The sequence below is a fragment of the Sciurus vulgaris genome (genome assembly GCF_902686455.1).
Source record: "Sciurus vulgaris genome assembly, chromosome: 8".
Lineage (NCBI taxonomy): Eukaryota > Metazoa > Chordata > Mammalia > Rodentia > Sciuridae > Sciurus > Sciurus vulgaris.
Genome location: NC_136468.1, coordinates 110323698 through 110343517, shown reverse-complemented (window position 1 = coordinate 110343517; position 19820 = coordinate 110323698). Strand labels below are relative to the sequence as shown.

The 19820-nt window shown below is 41.6% G+C and overlaps 1 protein-coding gene and 1 long non-coding RNA gene across 6 annotated transcripts in view; both read left to right on the top strand.

The window, feature by feature from the left end:
• The window catches only part of LOC306667600, a 29421-nt gene extending 24835 nt beyond the window's left edge, over positions 1–4586 (top strand). For 2 of the 3 annotated variants that reach the window (XR_013765616.1, XR_013765617.1), the window contains one exon: positions 4114–4586. This is a non-coding gene — a long non-coding RNA (uncharacterized lncRNA). Of the gene's footprint in view, positions 1–1097; positions 1120–4113 lie in introns of those variants that run through there. The other variant, XR_013765618.1, reaches the window with a different exon arrangement.
• Positions 4587–11195: 6609 nt separating this feature from the next.
• Positions 11196–19820, top strand: part of DDC (dopa decarboxylase) — a 106726-nt gene continuing 98101 nt past the window's right edge. For 2 of the 3 annotated variants that reach the window (XM_079150335.1, XM_079150337.1), the window contains exon 1: positions 11196–11349. The gene's annotated coding sequence lies outside the window, so the exon portion shown is untranslated. The remainder of the gene's footprint in view (positions 11350–19820) is intronic. The other variant, XM_079150336.1, reaches the window with a different exon arrangement.

Sequence of the window (19820 nt, the reverse complement as noted above, 5' to 3'; positions counted from 1 at the left end):
TAGAGACTGGAATTCTGAGATCAAGGTGTTAGATTCAGGAAGGCCCTCTTCCTGGATAACGGACGGCTGACTTCTGCTATTAGCACAAGGAGGAAGAGAGTTAGCTCTCTGGTCTCTTCCATAAAAGTCCTAATCCTGTCAGGAGGGCTCCACTCTCATGATATAATCATTTCACAAGACCCTGCCTCCTAATACCATCGTTTGATGAGTTGGAGTTTCAACCCATGAATTTGGTGGGGGTGGGGAGGACACAAATATTCAATCCATGGCAACCTATGTTGGCTTGGGGTGACCTCCCTTCTACCTTGGCTCCCAGCACCCCTGGGCCCCTAAGGACACTATCTAGGTCACAGAGCTGTGGACCATCCATTTATGAACCTCTTCCTCTAGTCCACCTTAAGCTTTTCAGGTAATTCAGGTATGTCACGGGGCAAAAGTGTTTTCCTTCAACTGGGATAGAGGAAGGCTGACAGCTCACAGTCAGGGCAAGGTAGCTGGGGACAGTGGCCACTCTGGGGGACAGAGAAGGCAAGAAGTATTTGGCATCCCAGAGGGATGCTCAGCAGGAGGAAATGGTTTGTACAGGAGAGTGAGGAGGTGGGCAGTGAGACAAAATGTGTGTTTGGAATCTGATGGAACCTGAAAAATCAGAAATTGAAAAAAAAGATGTAGACTTTAATTTTTAGAGCAGATTTGTGAAACCAAGATTCATAAAGACCTCAAAAGCAGTGCCTTCTCTGACCAGACCTCCTTCCAAGAACTTAAAACAATGCCATTTTTAGAGATTTCACTTTTATGACTCATTCATTTAATAAGTGATAATGATGTTTCTTTTACTTTAAGGATGTACTGTTCCCCTTTTAGCTAGCAAATACATTCAAGTATAAAATAAAGGGTCCATTTACCCTATTAACAGGTGAAATGTAGATTGCTACAAAATGTTGGGAGAAAGGTCTTAGGATGACTGAAATTTGAGAAAAGCATCCAAGCCAGGTCAGATGCTCCACCAGCCAGGAAACACAGAAGGCACCTGGGTCCCTGCTCCTGGTGCAGCCTGGCTACCCTCACCCATGAGTAACTGCTCCACCTTCCTACAGGTAACCCACTGGCACAGCCCCCTATTTCTTCGCCTACTTCCCCACAGCCAGCTCGTACCCGGCCATGCTTGCAGACATGCTGTGTGGAGCCATCGGCTGCATAGGCTTCTCCTGGTGAGTGTCTCAGTGTTCCTGGGGCAGTCCCTGTGTGGGGAGGTGGGTCTGTACACAGAGGACATGAGCAGATGGCTTGTGCCACCTGTGGGCTGCAGGTCATCTTGCAGGGAGGAGGGAAGGATCAGCTCAAAGAGGGTGCCATTAAAGGAGGTGATATTCCAAATGGAGGGAAGTTGACAGAGAAGAAAGAGTGCTTTATGGAAAGGTCTCAACGACCTGAAGTCAGTCCTACACGATGCTGCTTTTTATAAGCACTTAGTTTAAATTAAAATCACCACCCAAGGCTGGTGATTTCTTGCAGCCCAAGACTGGGAATCTGCTTTCCCCCTAATAGGCAAGAGAATTTCTATACATTCCAAATTTCAAGATTGCTACTGCCCCTGTGTCATTCCATCTGCCCTCCACCAGGGCCACTGACCTGCGCGAGAAGCCCCAGCCCAGCAGATGGGCCAAGTGAACAGTGTGTGGATGTCTGGAAATGGGCCCATTGCCTGCATGATGGCCACCAGTCTCAACATATCTGGCATAAAATGCCTAGAAAGTTCCCTGCCAGAAAGCAGCAGGGCTGGCTCTTCCTGTGCGTCTCTATGCTAGCACCATGTTTCAGGGAAGATTTCTTTTCAGAATGCAGAGAGGGTCAGAAGCAGAAGACTGCTTGCTGATCTCAGTGGGCCTGTACTGTGGGGAGGTCTTCAAAACCTGGGGTCCTGTCTTAGACCTTCTTAGTCCCAGAGTGTTCGTCTGATCTGTGCCTGGGAGTGCGTGGACTTTTGAGTATTAACTCATATTGAGGGCCTGAGATATGGAAAGGAGAGGCTATTTTTTAGTTCATAGCACCAAGAAGCAGGGCCCAGCCCAGTTGGTGGCTTCATCTACTCAGCTACTGTTGTTCTTCAGACTGGGGGTTAGCAGGTGCTGGGCAAGTGGGAGTCACAGGCCTAAGAATGGCTGATGATGTGGCCAATTCCTGCCACAGTTGTCTGCACTGCTCCTCTATTGAGAATTCAGGGCCTTCTTCCTTGTGGATCATGGCTGGCCCTAGGCACAAGCCTATATAACCATGACTGTTACACCCTCTTCTAAAGAACATTTTCTTTTCATTAGATATTGTAGCAAGTTTTGTGTACTTCTGCTAGTCAAAAGCATTATGTTCCTGCAGGGTGAGTTAGCACATCCATCTCCAATTATATCTGTTCTTTCTAGGACAGTCTGATTCTCTTGGGTCTTTGAGGGGGTGCATCCCTATCTTGGTGGCTGCGTTGCCTGATAGCTATGGTTCCTAACAAGGAGCACAGCTTCCTATGCCTGAGTCTAGGTTAAGTCAGGATGGGTTATAACCCATGAGGATTGAGCTGACCAGACCAGCAGGGAGAAAGTCCTTACTTCTGTTTATCTGCAACACATCATGATGCTGATGTGCACAGGCAGACATGGGAACACCTGAGCACCTCATTTGGGTCCTTTATGTGGAGCCTCAGCTGAAGGTGGAGGCTCAATCCATCTTTGGATGGGACCAAGGCCCACCTGCCACTTCTGTCTCCCATAAGGGAGAGTCCATAGTCCATCAGGAGCTTAAAAGACAACATAAGAGCAATGGCTTACTCAGGGATGTCCAGAGACAAAAGCTGCCCAGCACCTACTTCCTTAACTCTATACTAAGCTCTTTCTATTTTCTTGTGACCGTGGAGGAGGATCTACCATGGGTCTTTCTAGATCCTTCTATAAACAATGAATACTGAGCAAGTATGCAGTGCCCAAGCAGTGAAGCACAGTGGAGTAAGGTTCATGGTGGTAGCCATGCACTCCTTCCCAGACTTGTATGATTCTTGGTTAAAGAGCACAAGTTTGGGACTTGTTTCAGGCACTTAAATCATATCTGAGATTGGGTGATTTTAATCTAGTGTTCAGCAGCTGTTTATTTCCTTCTGCTCCTCTCGAAATTCCACAACTTCTGGCCTCCTTGCTCTGGCACTGGTCCCTAGACAACCCATGATTGTGTGTGTGTGTGTGTGTGTGTGTGTGTGTGTGTGTATTAGAGGTGACATCTCTAGGCACAGTTCAGGGCTCGCCTCCTGTGACCCAAGTCTTTGATGGAGAAATGATAAGGATGCTGAGTTCACCATTGTCAGGAAGGGACACAGAGACATGCAGAGACTTGCACATAGGGAGCACATCACTTCTATTAGCAGATCCAGGAGGCTCCCCAAGTGAAGGATAGGGAGATAAATTCCTCTTCATGAAGGTCTCAGCACTGTTTGCTCAGAGTAGTCCCTCAGTTGTACATCAGTTCTGGGAGGAACTTGGATCCCTGCTGCCAGCCCTCCCATGGACTAAGATGCTGCTGCCTCTCTGGAGACAAGAAGGGGGAGCATACCCTTGTCTTTGTCCATTTCTGATACTATAGCAGAATGCCAGAGACCAGCTAATTTGTAAACAATTGAAATTCCTTTGACTCATAGTTCCGTAGGCTGGGAAGTTCAAGATCTTTGGCATGGCATCTGGCCTTCTTGCTGCAAGAGAAGTGAGCATGCTGAGACAGATTGAAGACGTCCAGCTGCACTCTTCTCTTTTATAACTAATGCACTCCTGCAATAATGGCCTAACTCATTCATGAGGGTTATGCCCCCATGACCTCATCACTCTTAAAGTCCCTACCTCTCAATACTCTCACATTGGGAGTTCCCTTTCCTGCATGTGAATTTTGGGAAACACGTTCAGATTATAGCAACCATACAATTAATTCCCACCCAGGGTAGATGTTTTAAATAATTTCAAAACTTTCTGTCAAGTTAAGAAAAGAGACAGAAATAAGTAATTCTTTATCTCACCCTTGTATTCCATGCAGACATGAAGCAGAGGGCAGCTATCCTTGGTTATTCCTTCTCTCTTCCCCACGTAGGCGGCGAGTCCAGCATGCACAGAGCTGGAGACAGTGATGATGGACTGGCTCGGGAAGATGCTGCAGCTGCCAGAGGCATTTTTGGCTGGAAAAGCTGGAGAAGGGGGAGGAGTGATCCAGGTAAGACAGAGTGAGGTGGGGAGGATAGCGTTATGGGATACATGGAATCCACAATGTCCACAAATGTGGTTGGGAATAGGGACACCTCTGCAGCTTCTTGCTGTGTCCTCTTTATTTCTTCCAGAGAATAAGCAAAGCTGAACTCTGGGGAAAATCCAGGTTTGGGAGTTGGCAGGATCTGGATTTGGATCCCAGTCTGTCTCTCACTAGCTTTAGACAGGGCACTGACTTCTCCAGGCCCCTAGTCATGGTTGGTAGCATACCGGCTAATACATAGCATAGCAGGTGCATAGAAATAGAAACAGCTCAAATTTATGCTGGTTTTAAATTGCTAAGCACTGCCTAGATCCTGGCAGAATCAAAAATTCATCATGACTGTCATTTGTGTCTTTTCCCTGTTGAAAGTACTACCATATAGTCATTCTCAACAGGTACATGCTAAGTGTTAATGATTCTTTAATTTTCATAACAGCTCAATGAGTTAGGAAGCCCTATTTTACAGGTGAGGAAACCAAGGCACAGAACATCAGTTAACTTTCCCTTAGCTACAGGTTATAATTTACAGACCATGTCTTTGTGACTCAGAGCCTGTAATCTCACCACTACCACAGGACCCTGTCCATGGCTCAAGTGACAGTTGTGGCTACATTTCAATGACTATAAATGCCACTTGTCTATGAGTTTACCTAAGGATAGTTTACCTAAGGATGCTACTGTTTCTATACACAAGTTAACTCATTCTCTTCACTTAATATGTATCCAAACTGAACTAGGAAGCAAGCTTCCCAATCTCTTGTATTAAAGCTACTCAACAGGACTGGGGTGTTTAAACTCCTATCATTTAGTTTTCTGTTACTGCCTAACACATTACCAGTGCCATAACACATGTTAGTGACTTTCAAACAAATTTATTATCTTACAGTTCTGTAGGTCAGAAGTCTGACCTGGGTCTTACTGAGCTAAAATCCAGGTTGACCCTTTGAGGGTCCAAGGGAAGAATCCATTTCCTCACCTTTCCCAGCTTTGAGAGACTTCTGGAAATCCTTGTCCCATGCCCCCACCTCCATCATCAAAGCCACTATGCTGCAACTCTCTTGATCTTTTTTTATGGTTATGTTCTCTAACCACAAATGAAAAAGTGGGTCAAAAGACCCATGTGATTGGATTGGGTCCACTCAATAATCTAAATAATCTCCCTGAGTCAAGTTTCTTACCTTAATCACATCAGCAAAGTCACTTTTCCCTGTGTGGCAGTCACAGGTTTGGGGTACTGAGACCTCAAATCTTTGGGAATGAGAAATGCATTATCTCAGTAGGCAGCGTGAGCTGTGGGAGAATGTGTGTACATTGCAGTTTTCTGGACTATTCAAATTTAACAGGTCTTAGATGGGTGAATTCTAATTCCTTCTGATGCAGATTGAGCAGGTCACACCAGTGACTGATGGCTGATTTCTCTGTGACCACATGACCATGGACAGGCTCAGCATTGTTCCCTCTGTGAGCTCATTTCACCCCACACATTCTCTGGTTATTTCACTCTATCATACATAAGTCCTTCTGAGTGGGGAGCTGATGAAAATGAAAAATTAGCTATATTGTAAGCTTCGATAGGATGGTGTGAACCAGACTTTTAAATATGACAGCAACAACATTCTTACAAATTCAAAATACCTCAGTTCCCAAGACAGTTTTCTTCTTTTCAGAGGTAATGCAGTCTTTCCCATACTCTCTGGTCAAGATTGCAGAAAATATACCATGTCACAGGTGCGCTTTGGTCTTGTTGTGGGGGATGCTGCTGCTGGCCCTCACAATGCCTGGTCAGTTTCATTTCCCCGTGGTGAATCTCAGACAGCTTTCTCATTTCTGGTATGTGTGTCCTTATTCTCCAGAGGATACTGTTGACCTTATCAATGAAGAACAAGCCTGAGTGTTCAGAGACAGAAAAGAGGCAGCTACTATCAGGATGCAAGAGGTGCAGAACTGCCCACAGGGTCCCTGACTTTGGCTCTAGTTGACTCAATTCCAGGCTGTCTCACCCTTCACAACAGGCCTGACACTGAAGGCAGACTTACTTTTTATTATACTCCCAGACATTTTGCCAAGATCTACTTTTCCATTAGTCTGTTCTCTTGGGCCCATTTTAGCATTTAGTACCTCCTACTAATCCAAGACTCAACTTTCTCTTCATCTTGGGAGATTTTTCTTCTACTGTATCTTGGTTAATGTTTCAAGCCACATTTACTCTGTTTTCATGTGCTTCAACTTCTACATATTGGAAAATGCCTCTTCTATAATTTCCTTTAAATCCTTTCCTTTTTTTTTTTGATCATTTCCTTTGTCTATTTTGGGAAGAATTTCTGATGGTTTTCTCTACATCACTCAATTTTCCACACCACCAAGATTTTGCCAATTTTGGATCTATTATTTCACTCTTAAAAATCATTGTCCCCATTCCACTTATGGAAACTAGACATTCATTGTAAAAAATTAATGAATATAAGTAACCATTTGGGGGCATGCTTCCTTTCAGAGTTATTAGTGTTTTTTGAATACCTACACACACGTGTTTGAAACAAAATTGAGATAATGCAATATGAATGTGTTTTCTCTATAGTATTCTCTTCTATGTTGTGAGCATTTTCCATTTTTAAAATATTCTCTGAGAATATTATTACTGCATGATTTCCTATGGTGTGACAAAATTTATTTAACTAATACCTTATATGTTTATGTTGTATAAACTTTTACTCTTAAAAACACAGCGTTTCAAAGGATACCCTATATGATGAGATGTGATAGTCTTATTGGCTCAGATCATTGGCTTTCTCTGGGAGGCTCCTAGTTGTGTTCTTGTGAAATGTTCACTCCCCACCAAACTCAAAACAGAGCTACCACCACAACAAGAGAACTTTTCTGGGTCATTGGATCTTATGGTTTGTTTGTTGTTTGTGGGTGCTAGAGATCAAACCCAGTGCCTTGCATACACTAGGCAAGCACTTTACACTGAGCTACATCCAGCCTCTCAATGGGTCTTTTTTTTTTTCCCAATGGGTCTTATAATAAAAACACTTTCATGTTTAGATCTTTTCCAGCACCCCAGATGATTCTTCTAGTCTGATATGTCACAGAGAAGTTAAAAATATCCTATAATCTGAAATGTTTCTATTATAATAATTATAATTATTGAACACCAGCTACAAACTTGGCTATGCCTATTCCTTGTGCTTCATGTTTTTACTTTTCATCCTCAAAATATTTAGTGGATTGATTGAATTATCAAGAATTTTTTACATAGATGAGGAAATGGAGGCCTAGAGAGGTAGTACAGTATGTATGTTCAGGACAAAAGCTAAAGATAGTTAGTGCATAAGAAAACTGGAGCTAAAGTGTTATACCAGTGGATCCCTGATTATTTGTTTGGGTTAGAATCCAGAGATGTACATGCTACCATAAGTTAAAATATCTTTTTATTAAAGATGATCCCATTTTGGAGGGAAAAAAAAGGGTGTGTGTGTTGGGGGGTCCTAGCATGGGGTTAGGAATAGTCTGCTATCTCAGTCCAGGCTTCAACACAATCCTCCTGTGCCCATCCCACTCAATTTTTTGCTGGACAAAAGCAGATTGCCAGGCCTGCATTTGTGCAGAAAACTTGCCTTTCCCAGCTGACAAGGCTGATTGACTATAATTTGCAAGACTCCAAAGAGCACCAAGGCTTTGGGTAACAGTCGGAGCCAGCCTGCCTCATCGATCCCCTAAGAGCTGTAATCATAGCTACTGGGTATCTACACAGTGATGGGCTTCTGAGCCAAGTGGCAATCATCATTGTGAAGCTGGACAAGTGTGACCTGCGAAAATAGCCTCTGAATTAGACTTGAAAAATCCTGTGGAAGAAAAGCCTCCAATTTCTTACCATGTATGGGGCGACACTTGAAAAAAACAGAAGATGAAATGCTTGGGGACATTCTTGGTTGTCACAACTGAGAACTATCATCTAGTGAACAAGGCTGGATGCCTTTGGGTTGAGCATGTAGCATGTTAACATGCTACAATGGCCAGGACTGCGCCCCTTCACACGAGCTACCCAGCCCGAATGTCAATCATGCTAGGGTGGTTAATGTTATGTTTGGGCTAAGCGATGCCCAGAGAGCTGGTAAAGCATTACTTGGGGTGTGTCTGTGAGAGTGTTACTGGAATAGATTAACACTTGAATTTATAGACTGAATAAAGAAGATCCACCCTCATAATGTGGTGGACATAATCCAATCTGTTGATGGTCAGAAAAGGACAAAATGGAGGGGAAGGTGAATTTGCTCTCTGCTTGAGTTGGGCCATCTGTCTTCTCCGGTCTTTGGATTTCAAAGTTCCTGGTTCTTGGACCTTCAGAGTCAGACTGAATTATACTATTGACTTTCCTGGTATTCCAGCCTGCAGAAGGCAGATTGTGGGACTTCCTCCATAATCGCATGAGATAACTGTCCTCTTCTAATCCTAAATGTAGATAGATGAGAGAGAGAGAGAGAGAAAGAGAGAGAGAGAGAGGGATTATTTCCAATTGTTTCCATTTTTCTGCAAAACCCTAATACAGGTCTCAACCTCAAGGTTAAGTTGTATTAGGTTGTATTAGGTTTGTTTCTTTCTTTTGTATTCTAAACCTTCCCATAATTCCCATAAGCCCTACAGCTAATAAGAAGAAAGACAGGAAATGTGAAAAGAGCCACTACTGGGAACAGATGTCATTTCCCATGTAGATTTTTCTATGGGGAGAAAAACTGCTAATCAAAATGACACTACTGGTTATCTTTTTTTCTGTTAAGTTTTTAATTGTGAGAACTCGGAAGTGATTTTACCCAATCACATTGCTTCAACACTTTCAACTCATGACATTAATTCCTGTCCACACCTCTCTTCAGCACTCTACATATAATGAAAGGCCCACAGGACGTCTCCACTCAGAAAATATGTGAATTTATCTAAAATTTAATTCCCAAACTGAATTCTTAGTGTTCTTCATCTCCCTTGACCCAGGGCTGATCCCCACTGGTCATGTTCCTCTCAGTCCATGGCTTTCACCATCTTTCCATTGGCTTCATTCCCATGAAGTCTCCATCTCTCTGATTCTTCCCTCCCACCCAGCAGCCTCCTAACATGGGTGCTCATATATCCACATGCATAGCCAGCACCCTACGGCTCTTTCTCATCTAAGTGCCCTTCCCTCCTCAGTCCATCCCAAATTCCTGCCACATTCCATGGATTTCTGTGCTTTTGTCCAAATCTGAAGAATGGAAACTTTTTTAATCCTCTCTGATCCAATCTCCACACAAGCACCAGAGTGATTTAAAAACAAAAATAAGCTAAGGGAATGGTTTTCTAGAAACATTTCAATGCCTTCTATTATAGTTACGGGATACACTTATATAACATGACTTGCAAGAGTCCCCCACTTTGTATGGTCCTCTGGGGTTGTCTCTCTTGCAGGATCTGGAAAACACCACACTCTTTCTAGCCTGAGAACCTTCACAGATGCTGTCCCTCATAAGGTGTCCTTCTCTCATGTTTTAGTCCGCTTTTTTGCTGCTTTGACTAAATGATCTGACCAGCACAATTATAGAGGAGGAAAGGTTTATTTGAGGGCTCATGGTTTCAGAGGTCTTGGTCCATAGAAGGCTGGCTCCATATCTCAGGGCTTGAGCTGAGGCAGAACATCATGGCAGAAGAGTGTGGCAGAGGGAAGCAGTTTGCATCATCAGGAAACAAAGAAAGAGAGACTCCACTCTCCAGATACAAGATATATACCTCAAAGCCATGCCCCAATTCTAATCTCCTCCACCCACACCCTACCACTTCAATTAATCCCATCAGGGACGAATTCACTGATTGAGTTAAGACTCCTACAACCCAACCATTTCTTCTCTGAACCTTCCTACATTGTCTTACATGTGAGCTTTTGGGGGACACCTCACATCCAAACCATAACACTTCACTTTTCCCCTTGCTAAGGATCATCAATTTTTCATGGAAGACTGGGTGTGGAGCACACTGGTGTATGTCCCTCTGTGGCTGAATTACCATTTCTTCTTCTCTTTATTTTCCCCAGTGGCTCTTGTAGAGGTATTGAGTTTCATCATCGTCACTCTGCTTCTCTCTGAGGTCCCAGTTCCAACAGTATAAATCTTGGTTCTCAGCCCTCCAACCATGTCCCTTGCCCCCAGAGCTCTCTGAGCTCTACCAATCTCATTGCTTCAAAATTCCTTTCAACACTCTCAACTCATGACTTTATTTCTTAGCCTGTGCAAACACCTGTGGTGACAGCTATTCTACTGCCTTGTACCCAGTCCTTTAGTGTGTTGCTCCAAACACAGCGTATACCCACTCTGCTCTTTGTCCCCACTGCTGTGAGTTTACAGCCTCTTTCGATCTGCCTAGAAGCCTGGCACCCAAGTTTTCTACAGGTTTTCCTGTGCACAGACTCAATGCTGCTTTCTGAGTTCTGTCTATGCTCCAAAAAAACTCTGTCAACATTTGTTTTTCTAGAAGCTGGCCAAAATCTCATTTGAAGTGTTGTTTCAACCATCATTTCAATGGATTTGGGGGAAGGGAGATGGTGCTTGGATTCTGTCAATTATGCAGACCAAAAGTTTCTAGCCATAATTTCCATGTGCAGTACTAGGAATTTGTAGGCTCAGTGTTGAAGCTGTCTTCAAGGGCAGGAAGCCATCTTTAAAGTGGACTTTACCTGCCACAATGCTGAAATTTGTGGCATGACCTAATTGGAACTGTTTGGGAAAGTGGAGTAGGCATAGGGTTATGTTCTAAGAAAGACCCAACTGCTAGAGATTAGAATGAGACAGGTTCACAAGAAAAAAACTTTCTCAGAAGCCCAGAGAAGAGCTGCTCTCTCTTGCTTTACCTGAATTACCTTGACCTTTATACCATCAGAAATTAATGTTTAACTAGCACACAAGACTACAAATACAAAGAGAGGGAAATGTGGGTTCCAGGTTGGAAAGAGAATAACTGCCGAGCACCAAGTTTCGAGCTATTTCTCCACATTCTTCTCTGTTTCCAAAGGATCCCACAAAGGCGTGTCAACCTGTAAGGAATGAGAATTCCTAGCAGGTGAGTCTCTGGCATTATTCTTAATCAGATTATAATTTTTGGAAATGGCAACATTCATACTTGACTCTTGAAACCCACTTTACTAAATATTTGCTGAAAGCATAACTCTCTTAAAAAATGGGGATTATTATTGACCAAATGCTCCCTCTTGTGCTGAAAGTTTATCAGAGGTTCAGTTCTATGGGGACCGTGCAGCTGGTTGAACACGTGCACGTGCCCACAGGCACACACACGCGTGCACTTACACGCACACACAGAGTTGTATGATGAGTACCTGAAAATGACTTCATGCCTGCAGCTGAACAGCAAATGCAGGTGACACACAGAATCTTCTCTCTGTCATGTACCACTAAGCTGATGTTGGTACTTCAACCCCCTGAGTCTCTGTTTCTTTGTCTATAAAATGAGAATTTTAATGGTACCTACGTTTTGGGGTCTTGTGGGGATTAAATTACAGAATAGTCCCAACACATATTAATAAATATGAAATCTTATTTATTATCTGAATAACATCCATGGTTCTATGAAGGACTTTCTTTTTTTTTTTTTTTTTTTTGACATATGGTGTAGGCTACTTAGAGCTAAGTCTGTTCTACCTAACCAGTATGATTTGAGGAGAATTCAAAGCTCTTTCCTGCTGACTTTTGTGCTGATTATAGTTGCCATTAGAAGATAGAATTCTTAAGAAGAAATTATTGGTCCACTTTCGATTTGAGTTAAAACAATAATTTTTGAGTATTCAGATTGTGTCAGTCTCCATCCAGGAAGAGATTTGCATCCTTTATCTTTAACCAGAGCCCCATTTCACAAGTGGGCAAACTAAGAACTAAGGAGGGTGTCATAAACATCTCACAAATAGGAAAGATAAACTTATAATTGAAATTGCTCTTACTTCATAATCTAGCACTTTCTGCACTGCTGTTCTGGAAAAGTTGTATATTTTAAGCAGTTATTGGGCCCCAGGCACTTGTTGTCTTTGAGAAGTTCATCAGAGCCTCTTGGAGATCAACTTGTGAGGGCCAAAGGAATGGAGGCGAAGGAGCAGGACTGTGGGATAGGAGGGGGATGTGATGTAGTGAGGGGATTAGGGACATACCAGGGAGGCAGTCAGGGCACAACTGGGAAGGGAAGGGGAAGTACAGGGCTAGATGCAGGTTCTGGGCACCCAAGGCAGTATACGGGATCAGCAGCCAATCACACCAACCATGGCTGGCATGGCCTTCTAGCAGACTCTCCCTACAAACAGTCCTTTGCTCTCAGTTCTGAGACATCCCCAACAAAGTGAGCTCAGCTCTTGGTACTCATGGTTCACTACCTCGATGGTTCACCAACCCTGCAGGACATGCCCTTGGGTGACCTCCATGAGTCATTTGCTTGTTGTTTCAGGATGATAAATGCTTCTCAGATTTCTGGAGGCAAATCAGTTCAGCATTTAGTCTGGCTCTTGGGTGTAGTACAGAAAAGTGCACAAACAGATGCCCCTTGTGGAGTTCTTATTCTGAATGCCTCTCAGAGTAGATGCATGACAATATTTGATCCACAGTAATTGTTTGGCACTGCTTGAAATCTAAATCATAACTTTCAGATATTAAGAAGTTACTCAGGCCAGGTAGCACGTGCCAGTAATTCCAGTAGCTCAGAAGGCTTGAGTCAGGAGGATTTAAGTTCAAAGTCATCCTCAGCAACTTAGCAAGGCCCTGTCGTCAAAATAAAAAATAAAAAGGGTTGGGAATGTGGCTCAGTGATTCAATCTTCAGTATGAAAATAAAAACAGAAACAAAACAAAACAAAAACCTACCAAGGAGCATGTGAAGAAACACAACTATTTTCACACAATGCCATCCCTGAACTTCTCCTTACCCCTGCCTGGTCTTGCAGGGTAGGAGAGAGGCCTCAGGATATCAAATGCAGTAACAACTGAGGAGGAAAAGGTTTCATATTTGAATAGGGTTCACTTGAGTAATCAACTCAGTAATTTAGTATCTTATATATGAAAATGACAAAAGTTTCACTCCACCAGGAATATCATACAATTCTAAACATGTATTGAACTTTAATTATATAAAGGAAATCTTGGTACAACTATGAGGAGAAAACAAATACATTATCATAGTGGGAAATCTCAACACATCCTTACCAATTATAATAGTTCCTCTTATCCCATGGGAAGGAGTTCCAGGACCCCAGTGGATACCAAAAATCTGCTGACGTGCAAGTGGCTAATATTAAATGGCAGAGTATTTCCATATAACCTGTTGCAATCTTCCCATGTATTTTAAAATCATCTCTAATTCAGTTACAGTTTATTAGTTACAGTTGTTTACACTAATGTAATGTTACATAAATATGTGTTATACTATATTATTCAGGGATAATGACAAGAAAAAATAGTCTGTACATGCTCAGATAACATTTTTTAATTATTTTTTACTCAGGTTTCACTGCATCCACAGATGTGGAGGCTGACTGTATAGGCAAACTGGATGAACAGATCAAAAAAACAAAGCATTACTAATAGTTCAGAAAATGTCAACAACACAAGTAACGATCCTGGTTTATTGGACATACATGGGAACCCTAGCCCTAATAATTAGAAGATACACTTCTTTCTCAAGTGTACCTGAAGGGCTCACAAAAAGCAGAGGCAGTATTAGTCCATATTGCAACGTCTCATCATCCATCAGAGAACTCTTATCACATGAGCATGTTCTCCTGTCACAATTTAATTAAATAAATTGAAATTAGAACTCAATAAAAGCTAAACAAATACTGTTTTCCTCTTAATATATATATATAGATATATATATATATATATCTATATATATATCTGGATCTTTCTGAAATGCTCCTAAATAACTCATGCACCAAGAATGTAGTAAAAATTATGAAAATGCTACAAATTAAACCTTGAGTTATATATTGAAAGCAGTGCATAGAGGAGAGTTTATAGTTGTAAATGCTTATGTTAGAAAGTTTAAAAGTCCAAAAATTAATGAGACAATCAACCAACCAAAGATGTTAGAAAAAGAAACAACAGAATAAACCAAACAATTAGTGAATTCAGACGATAATAAATATTATATAGAAAAAAAATCATGAAAGAAAAAATAAGGTGAAACAGAGAGGATCAACGAAGTCGAAAAAATTTTAAAACACAACACTAATAAAATAGACCCAGTTCTGGCAAGATTACAGACAAAAATAGAGAAAAATAAACAGTGCCATTATAATGAAAAAGAGGATATAATTATAGACCCAATGAAGCAAAATGGTAATATCATTTTTAAAAACCTGTCATTAAATTTTAAAATATTGACAAAATAACATCAAATTGGATTTGAGGAGAATAAAAATTCAAAATAATCCTTTAATAATTAAGTATTCCTTTAAAACATTCCCTAATAAAAGAGGAAGAGCACAAATGGGTTTATGTGTGATTTCTAACACTCTTTAAAGGATTATACAATTCCAAATTTCAAAATTATTGTTTGGAGAATCAAGGAAGGAATTGTCCTTGAATTAGTCTTTAAGAACATAGAATCTGACACTTAAATTAGAACTAAGTTGATTTTAGGAAGGGCAAAATACAATTTTTACTTATGAGATAAATGCAAAAGTTCTACACAAAATGGTAGTGCATCCAAATTTCATCATAGGAGTAAAAATATATTTGAAAATTAGAAAATGTATTAATGTCATTATAATTGTTTTATGTTACTAAAAATACTTGAGATAATCAACATAAAAAAAGGAAAGGTTATTTTGGCTCATAGTTTTGGAGTTCATGATCAGTAGGTTTGCGTCTTGTGGTGATGTGTGTCATGGCAGGAACATATGGCAGAGGGAAATTCATTCACTTCATAACTAGGTGCTAAAGAAGGAAGAAGAAAGTGCTGGAGTCCCATTATTCCATATTCCCTTCAAGGGCACATGCCCAATGACCTAATTTCCACTAGGTCCCCACCCTTGAAATTTCTACCACCTTCCAACAGCACCCTGGGCTAGGGACTGAGCCTTCAACCCATGGGCTTTTGTGGAACATTCTAGATCTGAACTGTAGCAGTAGTCATTCATAACATTGACAATCTAGGTGAGGAATGGCATGTGACTTTTCTCTTTTGAAATAGAAATGAATTTGATAAAAATTAAGCATCTATTAATTGTAAAAATAAGAATAGAAGAAAACATAGTAAAGAATGTCAGTCAAATGCTATAGCCAATAGGGAGATGTTAGAAGTGCTCCTTTTTTAGCCAGTAGGATAGCATGTTCACTACCACTGCTTCTGATCAACCATGTCCTAGGCCTGGAAATTTTCTAGTAGGCACATTTAAAAAAGTAAGACATATATTTGTATTACAACAGTATGAAAATAATCTAATCTGTTACAACGAATTAAAGCAAAGTATAGTCCTGTAGTAAAATCATGCAGAATGGGGAATTTTCAAACACAGCTTCAGTTTTAGACTGATAATTAATCAAAATAAAAATAAATTAAGCATTCATTTCTCCATAGAACTAACTGCCTTTCAAGAGCTCCACAGCCCCTGTGGCCTAGGCTATGATATTAACACAGCGGTAGCTCCTAGGGCCAGGAAATAAATCAAAGGGAAAACCGACTAGAAAGAAACAGCATTGGCAGAGATGTTATGATTGTTTACATGGAGATCACCCTGAATTAACAGACAAGTTATTATAAATCTTTAAGAGAATATAGTTAGGTACAGGACAAGATTCAATATATAGAATTCAATTACAATTCTCTATGTAGCAATAACGGCTTCTATTTGACAATTTCCCGAGGAAAAGGGAATTCTTTCTTTGATTACCAACCAGAAAGTTCTTTTTAATATTGATGAGAAATTGTGTTTTCCTTTCTAACAAATGCTTCCTTTCTATGGAGTTGGCTTCTGCTTATTGATAAGGTCTTTTTAAATATCATCCATCCTGACCCATAATTATCAGTATGTCTTTTAAATTCTAATCTAGTTTCTGTAGTTTGAAGAACAGATACTCTCAATAATACAGTCAAATTTGACAATATTTTGTGGTTAGCTGAAAAAAATGAATCATTTAAGAAATCCTTCTGTTCTGTTGGTTTGGAAAGTTTATCCTTCCAAATTAGGATTAAACCATCAGGATTCCATGTTTTCCAAGTGAATAGCCAGTCGTACAAGCAACATTTACTAGTCCATTTTCCCCAATTGACCTGCAATGCCATATTTGTCAATTTTCCATATTAAGGGGGATTTCTGTGGTCTCTCTATTCTGTTTAAATTGACCATATGTCTATCTCTACATCCAACACACTACATTCTTATAGTATCACTACATCCATGACTGCAGAACACGATCCCATCATGTTCTTCTTTCTCGATATACACTGGCCTTTCTTTAGCTTTTGCTTTTCCATTCATATTTCAGATTCAAAGACCCATATTGCGATTTTGGTTATAATGATATTGAATCTACTCATCAAGTTGAGGAAAACAGAAATACTTACAGTTCCTAACCAGGCATGAGCACTTATTTCTATTATTTAGATGTTACAATCCTTGCACATCTCTTGTTAAAAAGATGCTCCCTACTGTTTCATTTCTGATGTAAGTCACTATGGATGGGTGAAGCCTAGAGTTACTCCTCATAGGTGATGAAGGCAGACATAGGTCCAGAACCTGGAGCTACTGTACTTTCTCTGTACCCTCTGCACACCAGCTCAAAGCTTCTACTTCCTAAGTCAGGCTCAGATCTATTGACCCTCCCTCTCCCTCCTGCCCAAACTTCCAATTTACTCTCCAAGCAACAACTGCTGTGATTTTTAAACCAGGACCTGAGACTTGTCTGCTTTCTGCTCCAAACCTCTCTGTGGCTTTGCTTTCCCTCTAAACATTCACTCATGGTCCCAGGGCTCCTTGGGCATCATAGACCTCCTCCCCAGCCTGTGCCCTTCTATTTTATTTTGTTAACATATGTGAATTAAAAAATAAAAATTTTATGTAGTAAGGGTACCATGTGATGTCTCCATACTTGTATACATTGTGCAGTGTTTAAATCAGGTTGAACATACCTGCCTTCTCAAGCTTTTATCATTCTTTTATGGTAAAAAACATTCAATACCCATCTCTCTAGGTTTTGGGAGATATACAGTGCAATATCTTTTCTGTAGTCACCTTCCTGTGCACACCAGAACTTCTTGCTTCTGTCTAAATGTAACTTTGACCCCACTGATCAAAATTTCCTCATCCCTCCCTTTTTGGTACTCTCCCCAGCCTCTGGTAACCACCATTCTGCTCTCGGATCCTATGAAATCCACTTTTTTTATATTTCTCATGAGTGTAATTACGTGGTAGTGAAGAGACAACTTTTAGCATGGGAAAAATATCTGCAAACTGTACATCTGACAAGGGGTAAATATCCAGAACATGTAAGAGACTCAAAAAACTCAGTAGCAAAAAATGAATAGCACAATTAAAAATGGACACTGGACCTAAATAGACATTTCTAAAAGCAAAAACCAAAACTAAACAAACAAAAAGGTACGACTGGCCAAGAGGTTTATGAAAAAAAATTCTCAACATCATGAATCATCAGGAGTACAAATCAAAACCACATGAGAGAGCTCCTCCCTCCGGTGAAAACAGGCCCCCTTTCATAGACATTGCAGCACAGAGTTGGCAGCTGTAGATTTCTCTCTCAGCTTATTCTTTCATGAGCCACTCGGTCCTGTAATGCAGCACAGCAGGCAGACCCAGCCATGCCCAGCACGAGCTGGCCTGGTGGTGAAGAGATCTGAAATGCCCTGCAGTGAAACTCTTAGCTGTGTGACCTTCAATATGTTTCTAACCTCTCTGGACCTCTGTTTCTTCATCTGTAAAATAGGGCTGATGATAATAGCTACTTCATAAAGTAGTTATGAGGGATTAAATTGTCCTATGTAAAAATGCCTATAACAAATTTTTTTCAATCATCACAATGATTTATTTTTATTGGATCTTTTTACTTATGCATAACAGTAGAATCCACTTTGACATAATTATACAAGAATGGAATATATCCTATTCTATTCAAAATGCAAGGCATTATTATGGTGACTCTTTATGAAATGGAAGATTCCACTGACAGAACTGCCCCAGGGTCTGTGCTTTTGTATCCAACGCCTCACCATACCCTGGGTTTTTGTGTGCAGCCAGTGTTTTCTGGGACCCTGTTCTGGGTGGAGCTATGTGCTCTTCGATTACTGGACTTGCTGGAGTCCTATATGCACACACTCAGCTTGATGGAGTCCCCATGCTCCTGGTCAACCCTGCACTCCCAGCTGCTCTCTTCCTCATAGGTACCTGAGCAAGGTGGAGCCTGGGCTGCCTGTGCACCTCAGAACAAGGAGGCATTAGCTTAGGAGGCCGTCTGTCCAGCTTGATACTGGTCCTTCCTGCCAGTATTGCTTCTCCTCTGTGGCCAGGGCCAAGCTCCATTTGGGAGTGTGAGCCATCCTCCTTCCTGTTCCCAGCTCACCCTGATGGTGGCGCCTGGGGCACTCAGGAGCTCCCATCTGTGCAGACAAGCCTAATCCCCTTATGCCTCCCTGGTCCATGTGGCTGCTGCCTGTGCCCAGCCCCAGGTCCAGGTCCTCTCAGTCATCCTCAGCCATCCCTTGGCTCCTTGCACTGCAGTCCTGTCGCCTTGTGAGTCCTGATGCCCTGAAGGGCTCTGCCTGTGTCCTGGCTCCTGTTCCTGTGCAGAGATGCTGCTTAAAGCTGGAGGTGGACAGCTATCATTGTGGAAGTCATAACTCAGGATTGCACCATGTTCCTTAACATGTATATATATGTGCATGGTGTTATGTATGTATTGTGTAAATACGTGTTCATGTGTATTCAGATGTGCTGTAGTGCATATGTGTAGCAAATATATGCATTCATACATATGTGTGTGCATTTATGTGTGAGTGTGTGTGCATGTATGTGCATGCACCCAAGTGGTCAGGGACAGAGGAACCTGCATGCTGCTGCTTATCTGACTTGACTCCTCTTCTCCACCCTTCCTCATTTGTCCAATTCAGACCCCTGTGCTAGGATCACATGATTGTGTGCACATTAAAGAGAAATCAAATTCAGCCCCTCAAATTGCACATCAGCCTGGATGCTTCTTCCTGTTACAGCCCAGGGGTAGAGGAGAGATAAGTGTTGCTTTGAACATCAGCAGGCTGAAGGGACACAGAACAGGGCTTGGAGGGAGATGCTCCTAGGTTCAAATCCTAATCTGCTCCTGGCTTCACTTTCTGATCCAGGGAACAGCTTGGCACTCCTTGTTCTCTCCCGCTCCTGCATAAGGAGAGTCACAGCAGCCCCCTCACAGAAGGAGCAGACCCGAGAAGGGCTCCTCATATGCCACGCCGACCACTTCTTCACCCGTGGAATGGAGCCTGTGGTTTCTGAATAGCTAGAGGAGTGCCCAGGAGTGTTGTCCCTGAGTC